Below are 19,243 nucleotides of genomic sequence, written 5' to 3'. Positions count from 1 at the left end.
AAAGCTGCATTTCACTGCAGAGACAAGTTTAAGAAGCTGCTCAGGGGCCAGAACTGTGGTGTAGTAGCTAAAGCTGCCACCTGCAGTGCTGGCATTCCATGTGAGCGCCGGTTCATGTCCGGGCTGCTCCACTTTCGACCCTCCCCTCTACTATGGCCTGGGAAAGCAGTAGAAGATGGCCCAAGTCCTTGGGCCCCTGCACCTGTGTGGGAGACCCAGAAGAAGCTCCTGGCTCCTAGGTTTGGATCGGCACAGCTCTGGCTTTTGCCACCATCTCGGGAGTGAACCAGTGGATGGGTGATCTCTCCCTCTCTCTCTCTCTCTCTGCCTCTGCCTCTCTGTAACTCTGCCTTAAAATAAATAAATAAATCTTAAAAAAAGAAATAAAAAAAGAAGCTGCTCAAAGCCTGAGCTTCCCCACTGGTGCTGCCAATGAGTTACAGTGTACCAATGTCTTGCTTCCCCTCAGCTCTTAGGAACTTGGACAGTGACTCCCAGGGTCCAGTTACGTGCATTGACATCATGTGTATGTAAATTCAGTGTCAATGCTGGCCATCATGGAGCAAAGGTTGGGGAGTCCTGCTCTAATAGTGCCCTCCTCCCTCACATCCCCACAAAAGCCTTCACTCACACTGTTTCTCCCACCTGGGCAGTTTCACTCCATTCCTGAAGGGCAGCTCCCAATTCCTCCTCCATGGAACCATGCCAATTTCCATTTCAACCCCATGGACTTTTTCTATATAACAAATGCATATAAACTCTTAACCTTATTAATTCATTTCATTCCTACTTTACAGCTCAGGAGAACTGAGGCACAGAGCAGTGGGGTGAGTTGCACAAGGTCACACAGCTAATCGGTAGCAGTGTCGATTCAGACCCAAGTAATCTGGCTCCAGAATCACTACTCTGAGTCACAACACTGTGATCCTTCTTGCTGGTGTGGCACCTAGAGAAGAGTGTGGACAGTGAAAGCAGACGTCAGAGGGCACTTCAACAAGTTCAGGGAAAATTTTGCATGATGAAAAAACTATGCGTGGATTTCCAAAAAAGTTTTGCACCAAAATAAAATCCTTTCATTTCCATTTTTCATCAGATTTTTGAAGTATACTCATGTTACTTTATTCTTTCTCTCATAGTTCTGTAGGCTGGAAATCCAATAACAAGACACCAGCAGCGCCATGCTCCCTGTGAAAACTCTAGGGAAAGATCTTTTTTGCCTCTTCCTGGCTTCTTACGGTTGCCAGCAATCCTCAGAATTCCATAGCTTGTAGATGCATCATTCCAATATCTGCCTTCATCATCACATGACCTTCTCAGTGTGTCTCTGAGTCCTGTCACCTCCTTATAAGGATACTGGTTATTAAATTGGGGTCTGCTCTAATCCAGTATGGTTTCATCTTAACTAATTATATCTTCAAGATCCTATTTCCAAGTAAGGTCACATTTCAGGTGGACAGGAACTTCTTTGGGGAGGACCACACTATTTAACACAGCAGAGATGAGCATGGAGATTGTTTCAGGTCAGAAAGTGTCTCTTAAAATCTCCAGTACTCACAGCTTTGAAATGTTGCTGAGGCCTTGGGCCCAGTGACTGACACGCTCCAGATTCAGCTGAGGAGCAGCTGTGAGTTTTGATCAACCGACTGCAATCTCTCCAGTGCCAAAATGACATCATTTTCCACTTCTGCCCTGTGCTCTGTATCTGATAGTGCTTTTAAGTTCTCCCCCAGACAACCAATCAGATTGATTTTGTGTGTACAACAGGTGTAATCAAAACTGCCACTTCTAAAAGTTTGGCAGGCAGCAGGTGCAAAGGTGGAATGTTCCTTGTCAGAGCCGTCATGCAGCAGCTGGGCCCGGGTATGCTGGTGAAGCCACGTATGCCCAGAGGGAACAGCCCATGGTGCTCACACCGTGGTCCAAATCTTTGGGGGAGCACTACTTGGATGTCAAAACTTCTCTGTGAAAGACACAAGTCCACTCTTGGATAAGCTAAGAAAGAATCTTGTCAGCGCCACTCCCAGGTCATGGCCTGGATGTTCCAGGCCAAGATTAACTGAAGCAATGTGTAGAGACAAGTTGCAACTCCAGGGAAAGAACTAAAGAAGGCTTTATTCCCATGCTCCCCACTTCACTGCAGAAATCCTAGAGGAAGACAAGTCCTACTCTTGTTTCAGGGATGCCTGGTGACAGGTGGGTTTCTTTTAATTTTTTTTATTTGAAAGGCAGAGAGAGGTGAGAGAGAGAGAGAGCGAGAACGAGCGAGCGCGCTTTTACTTACTGGGTCACTTTTTTAAGAAAGTTTTTATTTAATAAATATAAATTTCATAGGTATAGATTTTGAAATATAGCGGTTCTTCCCCCCATACCCGCCCTTCCACCCCCAGTCCCATCCCACCTCCTACGCCCTCTCTCATTACGCTCTCTCTTCATTACGATTCATTTTCAATTAGCCTTATATACAGAAGATCAACTCTATACTAAGGAAAGATTTCAACAGTTTGCACACTGAGTCACTTCTTAAATATCTTCAATGGCTGAAGTTAGGCGAGGCTGATGCCAGGAGCCTAAAACTCCATGAGAGTCTCTCACATGGGTGGTGGGGACCCAAGAAATTGACCCATCACCTACTGCCTCCCAGGATACACACTCAAAGGATGATGGAATTGGAAGCAGAGACCTCACTCAAACCCAGGCACTCTGATATAGGAGGTGGGTGTCTCAAGTGGTATCATAATGCTATGGCACACACCCACCTGAACTTGAGGGCTTTGTGTCAGAGCAGTTAGAAGCTGGGGTCACAGTAGAAGCTGCTCAAAGTGATCAAACACCTGGGAAGAGTAGGGGAAGAAATGGCCTTGAGGTTTCTCCATCCTTAATGACACTGATGTGGAAGCTACTTCTAAGGATGAGCGGTAGTGGCACTAAGTACAAGAAATATACTGCTCCCAACGACATGTGTCTCTGTGGCATGGCCCTGAGGAAAGATCAGCGTTCTGACCGCACTTAGCCCATTCTCTTCATGCCGGTTGACACTGCCATAGCTGAACAGAAGGAAAATGAAGGAACCAACACCCCAGATTGTCAAAGAACCATTTAGGCCCCTGTTGTTGCAGCTGAAGATCTCTATAGGTAAAGGAAGAAAACCTCAAAGTGCTTGATCCCCACAGGTTGGTGGAATTGTTAAATTTGCTTGCAGTTCTCAAAGCCTCGAGGGCAGCTCAACCCCAGAGATCAATCAGACAGCCCTTCTGAACAGCACACAGAGAAAGCGTGCAAGACTAAAAATCTCCCGGGGCCATTTGGCATAGGCAAGAGAAGCCCACGAGACATGAATATCATTCATAGAAGGACAGGCTACCTTGTCACATGTCTGCACTGTGCAAGAAGATTAAAGAATCACGGGGCTTCATGCCTTCTTTGCAAAAAAGATTCCCTGGTTATTAAGGTTTTTATGGGGTAGCTGAATTGATGAGTTGCAGAGAAATGATAACCAGGCAGGGCAGGGATACAAACATCAGTCTTGAGCATCTGCGCTTGGTGTGACCCACAGCATGCACACATTTATTCACGCACACGTGTGTGTGCCAGGGCATTTTCCCCTTCTAAATTCATACCGAATTGAGAGCAATTCTTTAGAAGCAGATTACCAATTTGAGAACTCCCTTTCATGAAAACTTGCCTTAATCCCTACATTCTCACTCCAAAACAGAAGTCTTAGAGGGGGCAAAATACATTAAATCATCTGCAGAATAACACTTTCCCTGGCTTATTTTATTCCCCACTCATCTAAGAATCCAGAGTGGCGAGGAGAAAAATACTAAAGCTAACAATAAAAACATTCACTTTGCCTTACAGTCAGGCTACATGGCTTTGAGAAACCAAAAATAATAATAATAATAATAAAAGTTAAAACATTAAAAACAAAAAGATATTTGTTCCACATATGCCAAAAATTTATCAAAAGGCTTTGCTAACACATCTCTAAAAGAGTTTTTGAAAAACTGGACACTCTTGCACATTTTAAAAATTGAAGTATAATTAACATAAAATACACAAATCTTAAGGGTTCCTTTCCTATGAGTTGTAGATATCTGAGTAACCACCGCCCAAAACAAGTTGTGGAACACTTTCTGTCACTCCCTAATAGTCCCTGGTATCTCTTTCCAGATGTTTCTGGTTTCCACTCCACATTAGTTTTCCTTTTGCACATCTTTGACAGCGAAGTTTTGAAAACACATTGAATTACTGGCAAAGGATAAGCAAAATCGATTAGCTCGAGTTTTCCGTAACTCCTTGGTGAGGAGTGAATGAAAGTGGATGTTAGATAAAACTTGTGTGCTGTTTGCAGTTTGGTAGGTATAGCAATTTTACTTTATGATGTCTAATTCTCACAGTTGGGGCCAGGTGTTTACTCAGTGTTTTTTGTGCTCTTTATGTACAACAAGGATTTAGCCGCTCAGAGTAAAACAATCAGGTGCACAATACCCTCTCTGGAATCCTGCCAAGGGCAGGGAGGTGAGAGCTGTGTTCCACGCTGCAGGTGAGCCTTCAGTTGGCCTTGAACCACTGGATACCTGTTTAGGGATGGGATGTTTGCTTCTCCAGGTAAACTGAGATGCAATCGTAGGGGAATATAAACTGGAACCAGAAGACCTGGAGACTCAGTTCTGCCACTATTGTGGTATGACCCTCTGCAGCCTTTATCAAATGGGGTTGAAGCCCATCTTGTTAGGAAGTTGTGAGGGAAATGCTAGGTAAGAAGAGTAAAAGTGCTTTGTAAAACGACAAGTTCTCATCAGTGGAAACATACCATTCCTTTAAACAGGAATGCATTTTCTTATTTCTTTTAAGCCTCACTGAACATTGCCTGTAGGAGATCTCAACAAATCTGGGGATACTTCAAACAGGTCATGGAAAATTGAATTAAAGGATGAGTTTATTTTGATGCAAAGAAATTTTGAAACCCAGGCATCATTTTTTTCATAATATGCATTTTCCATGAAGTTTATGTAGACTCCTTACATCTGTTAACTGAATGATGTTATTTGTTAGAAATAAATAACAATGATGTTATTGCTTAGGAACTTAAAATTTTACAAATCAAATTCTCAACACACATACACGAATACAGAGTTCTTACTCCTGCTTATTATGCATATATAAAGTATGACAAATAAGCCCCAATCAGTTTACAAAGGCAAGATCCACAAATCTCTGTGTTTTATTAATTTGAATATCTGTATGTAAAATTATCATCATTCATGCTTCTCCCACCTGGGAAGCTAAGCAATACCACATAGTGTCACCTTTCTTTGGAATGGTTACTCACATCTGCAGTTCTCTTAAGAAGTGTTTCAAACACTTTTACACTTATAAAGCTAGGACAAGAAGCGCTGTTCTAGGAAGAGTATGCCATTGTCAACCTTATGAATCTGGATTGTTCATTGAGCCTCTAGGAAATCATGGTTCAGGTTGCACTACAAACCAGAACACAAAGTTCCTATGAGTAATTTGGATACAGAGCAAGATGACGGATGGACGCAGGCCAAGATGGATGAGCCCTCTCTATATCCCACCTTCCATACCAATTACAGCTAAAAACCATGGTGAAACAGCCCCAAGAACAACTGCCACAAAACTGAAACGTAAATAAGAACAGGCAGATGGCAGAGGCAGGTCAAACACTGATGAAGTCAGGACAGTGGTGAATTTCCTGGGGTTTTCCCCCTCTTTTATTTCCTAGGGCTGACCACAGAGTGGTCCAAGTTGCAGAACTGCACAAGCATCTCTGTCCACCTTGTGGCTCTCCCTCCCCTTGGTCCTCATCCTCTCTACTCAGCTGAGGGAAAAGAGATCAAGGACCATAGGTGAAAGTTTTCAATGGGCCAGGCCTGGGAGCATGGGAGTTGTGTTGAGGGTAGGTGGAGGCAGAATGAAAGCTAAAAATATCTTTGAAATGGTCCAGACGAGAAGCAATTTGCATTTTAAGTAAGCAGTGGAGTGCAGTGATGGAGCTACACAGGAAATGTGAGACATTCATGAGTTAAAATCTACAGGATTCATTACATATGGTAGATGAGATGACAAAAGGAGTTCAGGAAAATTCCTTTTTTTCTCTTCTTGGTTTGTACCGTCACTCAACAAGTATTTATTGAACATCTACTATGTGTGTTCCTCCAGGTGGTACAGATACAGCAATGAACACATAAGCAATCTTCCTATCTTCACCAGTTTGGCATGTTGGTAGAAAATTTTTTAATTATAAGAAAATATAAATTTATAGTGATTAGGATTGCCATTATTTAGCAACTAACATATTGTGTTTGAGATCTTCGTGGAACACCTGTGTGGAGGTTGTTGAATGTTATTTCTATGAATCTGTTGCTTGGGAGATAAGCTTGGCCACAGTTGTAGATTTAGGAGTCATGAGCTTATGGTAGTTGCAAGTGACCCAGAAAGATACAGACTAGTCCATGCAGAAAAGGAAGTCCATCAGCGTGGGACACCAAAAAGCTCAGGGTGCATTCACCAGCTTCGGGGACAGCTGGATCCAGGAGGTTAAATGATAACGTTGGCTTTCTGTCTCCTTTAGTCTCTAGGAGTCTCTTCTACATGATGCCCTCTGGCAACCTCCTAGTGGCCAACTCACACCTACTGGTTCTACAACTCAGAGTATTAGCTTTTGGGTTTGTTTCCTGATAGCTCCAGCAGAAAAGTCTCAGTGAAGATTATGATTCAGCCATTGGGACTTCGATGCCTATTCCTAAACTGAGCTCTGTAACCCAGGATTGGAATATTCTGATTGGCCAAGTCTGGCCCTCAGACCCAAACCTGGGGCCAGGGTGAGACAGGGCCACCTCCACAAAAACTCATAAGTGTATTCCTCCAAGAAACAGAAATTCTTATATCAGAAAGGGGTTTTTAAAAGATGTTAAGCAAAGACTAGAATGTTCTCTTGAGGTGGGAAATGAGGTCTTAGGTATGAGTGAGCCTTCCTAGTAGGACATAGAGAGTAAGAAGAGCCCAGAGCTGCTATCAAAATCCTAGGGAGCAGGATATTTAGGAGTTGAATAGAAAGAGAGGACCCTGAAGAGGTGGAGAAGGAGTGGCCAGAGAGGCAGGAGGAGATCCTGAAGCCAGCGATGTCTCAGAAAGCAACTCAGTGGGTTTCAAAAAGGACTGAGTGGCCAATTACATCAACAGTCACAGGGATGTCAGCGAACATGAGGACAGGACAGGCTGTGTCCCCACATCCTGCCCAGCAGCGGCTGTGACACAGGCAGGCAATGCCCTTTGTGGGACTAGAGGTGGAAGCGAGCAGAGCCTGGTAGAGAGTTCACCAGACCACGTGAGAGGAGGCTCTGCGAAGCTCATCCGATCAAACAGCCTGCAACACTCGAGCTTCTCAAACCGACAGGCACATCTAGAGGGTCAGGAAAGCCATGGGATGAATGCGGGCTGTTTCTCTTGAAAAATTCTACCTGAGTCACATTATTCCTAGAAAACCTACTACATATTGATGTAGCATGTAACACATATATGGGGTTTTTAAGCCAAAACACTGAATTTGACCTTGGACTTACAAGTGGACCCCTTCAGACTCTGCTTCTGGAATTCCCCCCAGTGAGCATTCCTGCTCCTCTGGTTAGGTCTTTGGGTGCAAAAGAACGAGAAGCATGGCTGTTTGTCATTTGAGCTTTTGCCCACTGCTCTCAATGGGCAAAGACATCTTATTTCAAGGGTGTTTTGGGACTGACCACAAATAATGACAGTAGCTAGCATTTGTGAAGTTCTTACTATGTAACAGGTACTATTCTAAATGCTCAATTTCAGCCCTCCTCACAATAACCCTACGGGACAGGAATTATCATCATCACTCACGTTTTAGAAATGAGGCAGCTGCCGCACAGAGAGGTTAAATAGTTTCCCCAACAGCTCCTGATTCAAACCCAGGGAGCCTGGTTTTCAGTCAGTATCCCTACGTATTACACATCCTGCCCCCTTGTTCAGTTTCCATATAGGCCAGTGCACCTGTCGGACTGTAGGTTCTGATACTGCTTCAGAAAAGGTCAGTCCTCAGTCAATGGTCTGGCAATTTCTAAATACGGGGGGAGTCCATTGGGGAAGCCAGATCTAGCAACTGGGTCGCAGCGCTGCCCTATCCAGCTCAACCCCTGATGACATGATGGGTGTACCACAGGAGTGTCACACCTACTCCCCCAGGCAATTGCACCCCGGAACCTGGGAACCAAAGGAATTTGTCAGTGCACTGGGTCATGTTGAACTGAACCTCAAAATTACCTCTGTTATTTGGGCTTGCTTTTTTAATTCTTATTATTTTAATGTACTCCCCAAATAAAAGAATAATTTCAGAGGTGATTTATGTAATAGCTGGCTTCATAGACATTCCAATGTGAGCTTTTCATAACCTAAGGGTAAAGTGAAGAACATCTGCAATTTCACAGTCTTAATCTGTTCTCTTTGAATGTATATGTGTACACTGCTTTTTACTTTATTTCTGAACATACACAAAGGTAAATGGAGTAGTATATGCACCCACATGGTCCGATCATCCAGCAATAACCACTTACCGCAGCCAACCTCACCCATTCCCACCCCTCTGCCTATATTATCTCAAAACAAAAATCAGACAGTATATCATTTCATCCATAAATATTTCAAGACATATCTCTGATTCTTTTTAAAACATAATCACAATACAATAATCATAATTCCTTAATATCAGCAAATAGCTAGTCTATATTCACATTTCCATAAGATAATCCTAAATTACTACTTTTTCTACTGTTCCATGCCCCTTAATTACTTGTAACTTGATTGCATCTATTGTTATTTGATACAATTTAATTTTATTATGAAAATTTTCAAACACACAAATGTAGAAAGAATAGTATGGTGAGCGCCCTTGAACTCATCACCCAGCCTCAGTAATTACCTATTTTTGGATAACTCTTCCTTCCTCTACATCCCCCGCTGCAAACTCCCCATTTCCTGGATGCTTATAAGGCAAGCTCCAGACAATGCTAGTGTCATTGGGCATGCATTCTTAGCATGGTTAAGGACAAGAAAAAGTAGAGATCTTCTCTGGTAGGCATTAATGTTATTTATTTCACTTCTAAATACCTAGGAAAGGATTAGATTAAACGCAACATTTTTAGCAAATCAGATAAACTACCACTTGGTATTTTGCTGTTTCTTTCTTCTCAAGCAATGTTTAAAATAAAACCAAATTCTAAACAAATGGCACTAATAATCTATGAAATGAATAACAAACAGAATATTTGTGTCACATACACTCTGTCAGCTGTGCCCAGATCTTTAAAAGTACTAAGACTAATTGAATAAAAGCTAAAATGAAAAAATTTAAGCCTAATTGTAATTTTGAAGAAAAAATAGAGAGTCACCATCAGCTGGTTTCGATTTGAAACAGGGCCCGAATGATGACACTCTGTTGGCAAAGCCCCTGGGCTTCTCTTGCACTCTTTCTAGGTTTTAAAATCCACTATTTTCCACACAGCTCTTGAGCAGCCTTTGGGTGCTGTGCATCTCATTATCTGGGAGGCAGAAGTAGGAGTCCGGGCTTTGGGGTCTCATAAGGTAATGGCACAGGTCATGACTGGATGAGATTTACAGAGATGACCTTGTTTTCTCTCATGGAGACTTACCATGAAATCCACAGTAACACCCACACTAACTGTGAAATCAATGTGTCACCATATCACTCAATTTACCATTGTTGCCACAAGCAAATGACAAAGGACAACCATATTGGTTTGGCTGCCATTAAAAACGTAGGGTGGGGGTGGTAATAAAAACTCGTCCTGGGTTAGATCAAGCAAATAGCAAGAGAAGAGCCGTTAAGCATTTTCAGTGCCAAAAGCAGAAAATCTTGGAAAGCAAAAAGTCATTGGTTAAGATTGTAAATTGGTTCAACACTTTTGCAACAGATTTGGCAGTACCTATTAAAGCTAAACACACATATACCCTTCATTCGAGCAATTCCACTTTATGGCACTAGAGGTCAGAATAGTGCTTACCCTGGGGGTACTGTGGGGGAGGGGGCATGAGTGAGTCTTTTGGGGGGAGGGGGTCCAGAAATGTTCTGTATCTTGATCTAGTGGCGTCACATACACATAGGTGTGGACATAGATAAACATTCACTGACCTGTACACTCCATCTCTGGGCATTCTCTTGGAAGCTGTATATAAAAAACGAAAAGGAATTAGCGAAAATTCCTAATAAAGAGACTCTGAGAAAGTGCTAGCATTGAAAAGAACTTTGGTCTCTGGGTGAAGATAGGGCTGTATTCCCCAGCTCTGTAATTATACTCTCCTGGGTAGAGGATTCCCAACCACAAGGTGGGGGTGGGGTGTGGCCCCTGCTTTCCCTGAAGACACTGGATCTCGCCTAGTCCTTTCTCCAAGAACCTGAGCCCCAGCAAGATAAAGGCTCATGTTTCCTAGAAGGGCATTGCTGTATTTATTGGCACTGAAACAGACTTTACCTGAAGACATTTCTTTCTGGCACTTTTTGACTGTTCCGTTGGCCTTTCTTTGATGAATTGATACTGAAGGTTGATGGTTGAGTTGCTTTTGAATTCCCCTTTCTTGGCAAAGCCAAATTTGGCAGTGTCGAGTCATATGCCAAATTACTTTTTCAATTAAATTAAGTTAAATGGAAGGCTCTGTTGGCATTGCTTAATATTTGCTCATACTTACATTGTGTGGGCTCGGCCATTTAAAATTGTGTTTGAGCAGCCTTAAATCTTTTGTTTGGTATTCAATGATTTAGGTGCACCTGTTTGTAGTAAACCATTGAAAACCATGTTGATAGGCTCCCAGCAGAATGGCAGGACTCTCCCACTACTAACGCTGGTAAGCATTGTTTGCCCCAAGCTCCTCTCTGTTCACAGGGCAGAGATATGTTTTATGTCGTAAAGATTGGCAGACTTGTTCTTTACCTGGGAATCTGTAATGGGCTCCCGGTGAAATGGCATCATCTTCATTAAGAGACTGGGGTCCTCTGAAATCCCTGGCACCTTGCAAAGGGAAGAAGACCTGGTGTGAGGATCAGGCTGTCAGGCAATCTGCCTTCCAGTTTCAAATGAGAAAATGTGAAGGGGAAACCCTGAAGCTTAAAGAGCACAAAAAAAGCATAGAAGCAACATCTGTATAGATCCAGGCACATTTTCTAGGCTAAAGTGGTTTTATGTTTGTCTATATGGAGGCTTAGGAAATGTGATGGTATTAATGTGAGAATGTGGCAATGATTTAGAAGGAATTGATGTTAAATCAGGAAACAAAATGACGTTACATGTACCAAGCCTGAACACTGTTTTATTATTATTATTCATGACTTGGTATCACAACCTTATGGCATCTTTTAAATATGAAAAAAACCTGTGAGGATGTAATGAATGAAAGCTGTTAGTGTTTCTAGAAACAAAAAGATCTATATTTCAAGGTATTACATGCTCTGGAATATTTTTATTTGATTTTAATTCAAGGGTCAAATATTTATGGTTAGGTAAACAGTCAAGAAACATTGCACCAGCTTCTTTTGAATTATTATAATATGGGAAAACACAGTATACCTTGACTATTTAAAAGATTTTTTATAAGATCAGAACATGTGTTCCACTTCATGGTATCAAACACAGAGCAAAATGGCTCTAATTGAGAACATACTTGGGCAAATGATTGGATTAAAATGACTGAGAGTTATGAATGTCTGAAATGTCTATTTCAGGTACAAATAAGGGAAATGGCACTAATTTCTAGAGTGTGCACATAATGATTAAATTAGCCCACAGAGATGAAGAGTATATCAGCCTGTAGCCAGAGAAGAAATACCAGAAGAAGAAGAAAAGAGCCTTGAGAAAGTCCTTCTACCCTCCTGTGTAGTATCCACCAAACTAAATAAGATGCTATCTGCAACTCTGTTCCTTAACCAGTCGCTCTTTTTGGTCCTGTTCATCTCCCTTTAAAGGAGTTTCAGTGGATAGACCTGGCATATTCTGGCATAAGAGAGAGTGCCAACTAACCTTTGACTTTTCACTTTGACTTCGACTTTTGACTCTGACCCAGTGGACACCAACAATTCTATCTTCTCTCTGGGCTCACATTGTTCTTGGAATGAGTTGGTGGGCCCGAAGAAATCTTGATGTGTACGAAGATGCAGGTATAAACGCACACACAATTCTACACACACACCGCACATGTCTTTTTCTCTGCTCTCTTTCTCTTTATCCTGACTGTTGGATCCCACAAACAAGATAAGGCAATCTCTCCTCCCTGGAGTCTGTTTATCCTGTGTGGCTGGAGGCTATTCTACGAGGAGAGGAGAATAAACATTCTGCGGGCCAGCAGCAGGTTTCAGTTGTGCATGCTAGAATAAGAAACGGGACAGTCACTGTTGGTGGCCACTCTGCCCATATCCCCTATGCCTAAGCCTTTCCAGTACACTGTCCCACTTCTAGCAATGTCTGTGACTCTGCCTAAGGTTTCTGCTCAGCCTGGGGACTGAGTAATCTTGAGGGGCCAAGGAATAAGCCCCACGAGACTAGTACTCCTTCAACAGTGGCTGGCCATGGGAGGTGAAGGCATGCTCTGCTACACTTCCCAGAGTTCCCTAGTGTGATGAAGCCCCAAATGCCCACAGCAGCTTTGCCCTTCAGATCACCTCCCAAAGAAGCTTCTCACACTGAAATCCTTGTTCCAGAGACTATGGACTATGAAACCCAACCTAGAGCAGACGGGTTGCAGCATGGTACTTGCATCTCACACACGTGCATTGGAATCTTTCTAAGTAATTTACTCTCTGTGATCATAAGTGAGCTTCTTCATCCCCTCCTAGCCTCAGTTTCCTCATCTCCAAAATAGAGTTATAGCATACTTTTGCTACCTATTAGTGTTGTTGGAAGAAACTTGTGAAATAACATAGGAAAGTATTTTTAAATCTGTAGAGACACACAAATATTCATCATTTTTCATGAGGATTGTTCTTTGTTTCCCAAGGAAATATGTGTTTTTTTTTCCTGGGGGTAGGACTATTTAAAAACATTTTATTTGGGGGGGGGGGCCTGGCACTGTGGCGTACCAGATAAAACAGCCACCTACAGTGCCGGCATCCCATATGGCAGCCAGTTCGAGTCCCAGCTGCTCCATTTCCGATCCAGCTCTCTGCCGTGGCCTGGGAAAGCAGCAGAAGATGGCCCAAGTGCTTGGGCCCTTGCACCCGTGTGGGAGACCTGGGAGAAGCTCCTGGCTCCTGGCTTCGGATCGGTGCAGCGGCAGCTGTGGTCGCCATTTGGGGAGTGAACCAGTGGATGGAAGACCTCTCTGTCTCTCTCTCTGTCTCTTCTTCTCTCTCTGTGTAACTCTGAGTTTCAAATAAATAAATAATCTTTAAAGCATCTTTCTTTCTCACCATCTCACCTGGCAACCAGTGGGGAGAAGGCATCAATTTTTTTAAATTTATTTGACATGTAGAGTTATAGACAGTGAGAGAGACAGAGAGAAAGGTCTTCCTTCTGTTGGTTCACTCCCCAAATGGCAGTTACGGCTGGCATTGCACCGATCTGAAGCCAGGAGCCAGGTGCTTCTTCCTGGTCTCCCACATGGGTGCAGGGGCCCAAGCACTTGGGCCATCTTCTACTGCTTTCCCAGGCCATGGCAGAGAGCTGGACTGGAAGAGGAGCAACCAGGACTAGAACCCGGAGCCCATATGGGATGCTGGCGCCGTAGGCAGAGGATTAACCAAGTGAGCCACGATGCCAGTCCCCAAATAAATAATCTTAAAAAAAATAGAAAGTTTTTTTGAAATAATTATAGACTTACAAGAAGTTACAATGATTGTACACAGAGTCCCAAGTATCCTTTCCCCAGCATCCCTTGAGGGTGACATACCATATGACCAGTAGGATCAAATCCAGGCCAGTGATATTGGTACAGTACTGTTAATTAGACTTCTGACCTTATTCTTCTTCATGCTTTTTGAGTTCTTACCAATTTGCTGTTCTATTTTTCCTCAGTCCTTCTACCCTCCCTGTCCCTAGTGATCTTTGAGGAGTTAAAGTAGCCACTTGAATCACTAGTTGTCTAATCCCTAATCACTTACTGTCTCCCACATTCAAGCAAGTCCTGAGTAACTTCAGCTATTGTCCTACCCATACTTCAAAACTGTGGAACGACATTATGTTCCTTCTCATCTAAATGCTTTCCATCACTGCCTCTTGACCAACAGGTAAGCTTTGCAAGCAAAAACTCAAGACCCTGGATTCTGCTCAGCAACTTACTCGAAACTGTGAACGCAGCCGCAGCTGAGAGAGCCTATTTCAATGATGAATTAGATAACAGTGTTTTCATTAGGAGCTTAGTGCCTTTTCTTTTGTTGCTTTAGAAGTCTTGGATAAATGCTTTCTTGTTCAGTTGATTCATATCCTTCTCGATTTTTCAAGCCATCCTGTCACCCTTTCCTGAGTACTCCTGGGACTTCATCTTTGGTGCCTGGAGAAAAAGTGGGGGGAGAACCTCTCTCCATCAATCCTCCAGTGAAGAGTAGGGTCACAGGGTCACTCGCAGTAGAACCTCAGTAATCTCCTGTGCTCTTTGAATGTAGCCATTATTCCTCCTTGAGCAGATAATTTATCTCTTCTCCAGCTGCCTTCTTGGTTAAAGGTTAATAAAAATGACATCCCCTTCAAGTTCAAACCTTTGGAATGCTCATACCCTGCAAAAAGTCTCTCAAAACAAGCAAACAGAAAATGTACATAGGCCAAGTCTCAGAAAACTGCTGCCGTTGGTTTCTCTTTTTTTCTGATGCCTATGGGTTCTACTGACCATCCATATCTTCAAAAATGCTTTAGGACACACATTTCCAAGGGCTCAAGCCTGCTCCGCTTGCAGTAATTCGGGGTTCACTTTCCAAGTCCTGGAGATAAACCTCAGAGCCTTCCAAGCCTCCATTCTTTTCTCAAGTTTTCTCTCTCTTGGGGTCGTCACCCTCCTTCCTTTTTGCAAGATGGTAGGCATTTGCTCCACAGATGATTCCAGGATGACATCTGATGCCCAATCTCTCTCAAGGGATCTGACCCCACATTTCACTTGCCTGCCCCTCTCACTTCCGCTGGTGGTATCCACTCAAGCTCTCAGTCTTCCTCGACTCCTTATGACAAAGTGCTTCTGGGGCAGGTGTTTGATGCAGCAGTTTGGATGCTGCTTGGGACACTCCCGTCCCCGTCCCCATATTGGAGTGCATGGGTTCGAGCCCTGACTCTGTTTCTGATTCCAGCTTGCTGGTAATGTGCACCTTGGGAGGCAGCACAGCAGGTGATGCTCAAGTACCGTGGTCCCTGCCACATGGATCCCCATGGGAGACCAGGATTAAAATGCAGGCTCCTGGCTTCAGTTTGCCCCAGCCCAAGCTGTTGCCATCCTTTGGGGGAATAAACCAGTGGGTTTAAGATCTCTCTTTGTATGTCTCTGTATCTCTGCCTTTCAAATATAGGTAGGTAGGTAGGTGGGTAGGTAGATAGATGATGTGCTCCTGACGCTAGGCATTTAGCCTCACAGTTAAAACATTGGTTAAGACATTTATATCTCACATCAGGGTTCCTGGGGTCAAAGCCTGGTTCCAGTTCCTGCTTCCGGCTTCCTGCTAATGAAGACCCTGGAAGGCAGCAGTGAGGGCTCAAATAACTGGGTTCCTGCCACCCACATGGGAAACCTATATTGAGTTCTTGGCTTTGGTTTCAGCCCTGGCTCAGCCTCAGCTTTCCTGGGCAAATGTGGAATGAATCACGGGATGGGGATTCGATGTCTGTCTTTCTCTGTATGTATGTCTCTCTGCTTCTCACATATTCTTCAAAGTTCTCCTTTAAAGAACTGTGTACTCCCATTCATCATGCCTGCCAACTTAGCCACCTGTCAAAGCATCCATGAAATGAGTCATTGGTGATCTTTTAACTTTGGGCAACCAAAACAGAATAGGCCAATGCAAAAGGGAAGACAATGACAACTACCTCTTATTGAGCAGTTATGATGCACCACAGCCTTCTCTAACCACCTAATTTAATTTAGATGCCCTTGGGGCCGGCGCTGTGGCATAGCAGGTAGAGCTGCCACCTGCAGCGCCAGCATCCCATATGCACACCAGTTCAAGTCCCAGCTGCTCCACTTCCAATTCAGCTCTCTGCTGTGGACTGAGAAAGCAGTAGAAGATGGCCCAGGTCCTTGGGCCACTTCACCCATATGGGAGACCCAAATGAAACTCTTGGCTACTGGCTTCGGATCAGCTCAGCTCCGACCATTGCAGCCAACTTGGGAGTGAACCAGTGGATGGAAGACCTCTCTCTCTCTGTCTCTGTCTCTCCTTCCTTCTATGTGTAACTCTGACTTTCAAATAAATAAATATTAAAAAATAATTTAGATACCCTCCCTCCCCATTAACATGTTGCCAAGTCTTACTGTCTACCTAGAACCTATTGCTCCCTGGAATTCCGCTCTGTTACTGCTTGTGTAGTGGCTGCTCTCGTGCTCCTGGCTCCTCCTTTCGGGACTATTGGTTCTCATTCCTGCAGGGGCTGAGAGTGATGGCTGCTGGGTATTCCTAGCCTGTGATTGCAACTCTTCTCTGGCAGCAACCTGGATCAGATAACTGGTTAATGTGGGGATTTAAAAGCCCACACACTTGCATTGCCTTGGGACAAGTCCGTAGGGCCATCCTAGTCCCAGAACTTCTGTGGGATTGGCGGAAGCCACTGTTACGCCTACATTGCAGTTTGACTTCCCTGCTCAATTCTGCTTCCCTCACTGTCCTACGAATGTCATTTCTAGCAGCATCCCTGATAAACCTCCCACGTGCAGAGTCTGATTAGGGTTATCCAGCGCACGGACCACTTCTGCACTTTACTTGTTCACTGTCTCTTCTCCCCTCTGGAATTTCCCATGTCAACAGGGACCTTATGTGTCTTATTTACTGCAAGGCCTAGAACACTGTCTGACATGTGATAGGTCCTCAAAAAGATCTATGGATCATAAATGAGTAAACAAATGACGTTTTTAAATCTAAAGCTCACAAGACTGCTTCATTTTCCAGATGTGAAAATAAGCACAGAGAGGCTAATTAAATCTCCCAAGGTCACACAGCCAGTCAGATGTAGACTAGGACCATGATAATATGAATGAAATATCCATACTCTTTTCAAAACCAAACATAGCCTCTGATGTCTTCGTCATTGTGGGTAGCACCTCCTGTTTGGCTGAGGGCCACATGTCTTTGGCTCTTGTGGTCTGGCTGACTTCTTAGTGCACTTGGCAAGGAAACCTCAATTATTTTTAATCTCTCCGTCCTCTATCTCACCCACACCACTGGCATCTCTCATACCTCCCTCTATGACTTTTCTCCCCTGATTTCACTGCCAGCTTGGTGTGGAGCCTGAGTAACCCTCCCTGCAGAGAGCACAGGCGTGCCATCACATCCCGCTCTCGTATCCTGGCGTAGAGTCCCATCTGCACACTCCCAACATGCTTTTCCTCACCATCTTCACCTCTTCAGGTGGGCCAGGTGGGATGTAGCAGCCATAACAGATGCCTTAACCGGAAAAAATTCAATGAAGGAGCAACTCACTGAGATAGGGATTAAGAGAACAAACCAGGAGGGTGAGTCCCTCAGGAACCAGCAAAATTGAGGAGCCGTTGCCACCTCTCAGGCTGAAGGGAGGAGAGTTACTTGGGACTGGTGAGAGTTGCAGCCGCGGAAGAAGGCACTAAGTGGGAGGTGTAAGCACAGACGAAGCAGATCCGATCTGAGACAGGGAATGAACAGGGAAGAGACACTCTGGCTTCTGTCTCTGGCTACACTCAGTTCTCCTGCTGGTGTCTCCCATTGGTCAATCCCAACTAAATGTCAAGTGACAAGGGAAACTTCTGATGCAGTGTGCTAGGAGAATTTCTTCTTTTTTTTTTTATTTCTATTTTTTTGACAGGCAGAGTGGACAGTGAGAGAGAGAGAGACAGAGAGAAAGGTCTTCCTTTTGCCGTTGGTTCACCCTCCAATGGCCGCTGCAGCCAGCGTGCTGTGGCCGGTGCACCGCGCTGATCCGAAGGCAGCAGCCAGGTGCTTATCCTGGTCTCCCATGGGCTGCAGGGCCCAAGGACTTGGGCCATCCTCCACTGCACTCCCTGGCCACAGCAGAGAGCTGGCCTGGAAGAGGGGCAACCAGGACAGAATCCGGCGCCCCGACCGGGACTAGAACCCAGTGTGCTGGCGCCACAAGGCGGAGGATTAGCCTATTGAGCCACGGCGCCGGCCTGGGAGAACTTCTTAAGACACAGAACAGTGTAGAGAGGAGCAGAGATCAGATCTGGGAGTTGGAGTGGGAGCAAAAGAGGAATGCGCACACACCAGTTCTCCGAGGGCAACAGACCAGCCAGCTTCCCTGTCCTGCCAGCACCAGCCCAGAACACCCTTCCATTCGTAGATTATGGTACAGATTAGGGGACCCTTTGCAACACATACATCCTTTGATGCTCATCACGTCCCCATGAGGTAGGTATGATGGCCTACTCTGTTGTACAGTTGCGGAAACAAGCTTAAAGAAGTGTACCTGTGGCTCATTCCAAACCACGCGAGAGCTAGGAAATGGCACTAAATATGAATGTAGGAATATGAAACCAGATTTATGAGTTCAAACCTTTTTTAAACCAAAATCCAGCACCCAGTTGAGGTGTATATATACTAAATTGGACATCTCTCCATTCCTGTCTTCTCCCATTTCTCTACACGTGCACATACCATCACGGTGTGTTAGTGCTTCTCATTAACCTATCCTTTGTTCTTGGCCTTCTTCCATCTTTCAGAAATTCTGTCTGGGACATCTTCATTCCCCTAATTGTTCCCCCTTCTAGTAACTCAGGCCGTCAGTTCCCCCTCCAGCACCTCACCTTTCCACCAGCTGCCTCCTGCCTCTGATATCGAAATGCGCTATTATACAGCACTGCATTCTGCGATGTGGTAGTCACTACTCATGTGACTCTAAAACCGTATTTCATTTAATCTTAACAAATTTAGATTTAAAACTGATATGCACAGCTTAATCACCCCACTACACCATCCTAAAATGTCAGCTCTGGTAGTGACTTCCATCCAAAGAGTAGAATATAGAAAGGGGGGAAAGGTAACTTAGAGCAAAGAAACCTGGCAAAATCTACCTGGGCC

The 19,243-nt window shown here is 44.2% G+C and overlaps 1 pseudogene; it reads left to right on the top strand.

Moving 5' to 3' along the window:
- Window positions 1-1,665: 1,665 nt before the first annotated feature.
- Window positions 1,666-19,043, top strand: LOC133752883 (protein Mdm4-like; annotated as a pseudogene).
- Window positions 19,044-19,243: the final 200 nt, after the last annotated feature.

Source organism: Lepus europaeus, chromosome X (genome assembly GCF_033115175.1).
Source record: "Lepus europaeus isolate LE1 chromosome X, mLepTim1.pri, whole genome shotgun sequence".
NCBI classification, from domain to species: Eukaryota; Metazoa; Chordata; class Mammalia; order Lagomorpha; family Leporidae; genus Lepus; species Lepus europaeus.
The sequence above is the reverse complement of the archived record's forward strand: the minus strand, read 5'-3'. Positions and strand labels throughout refer to the sequence as shown.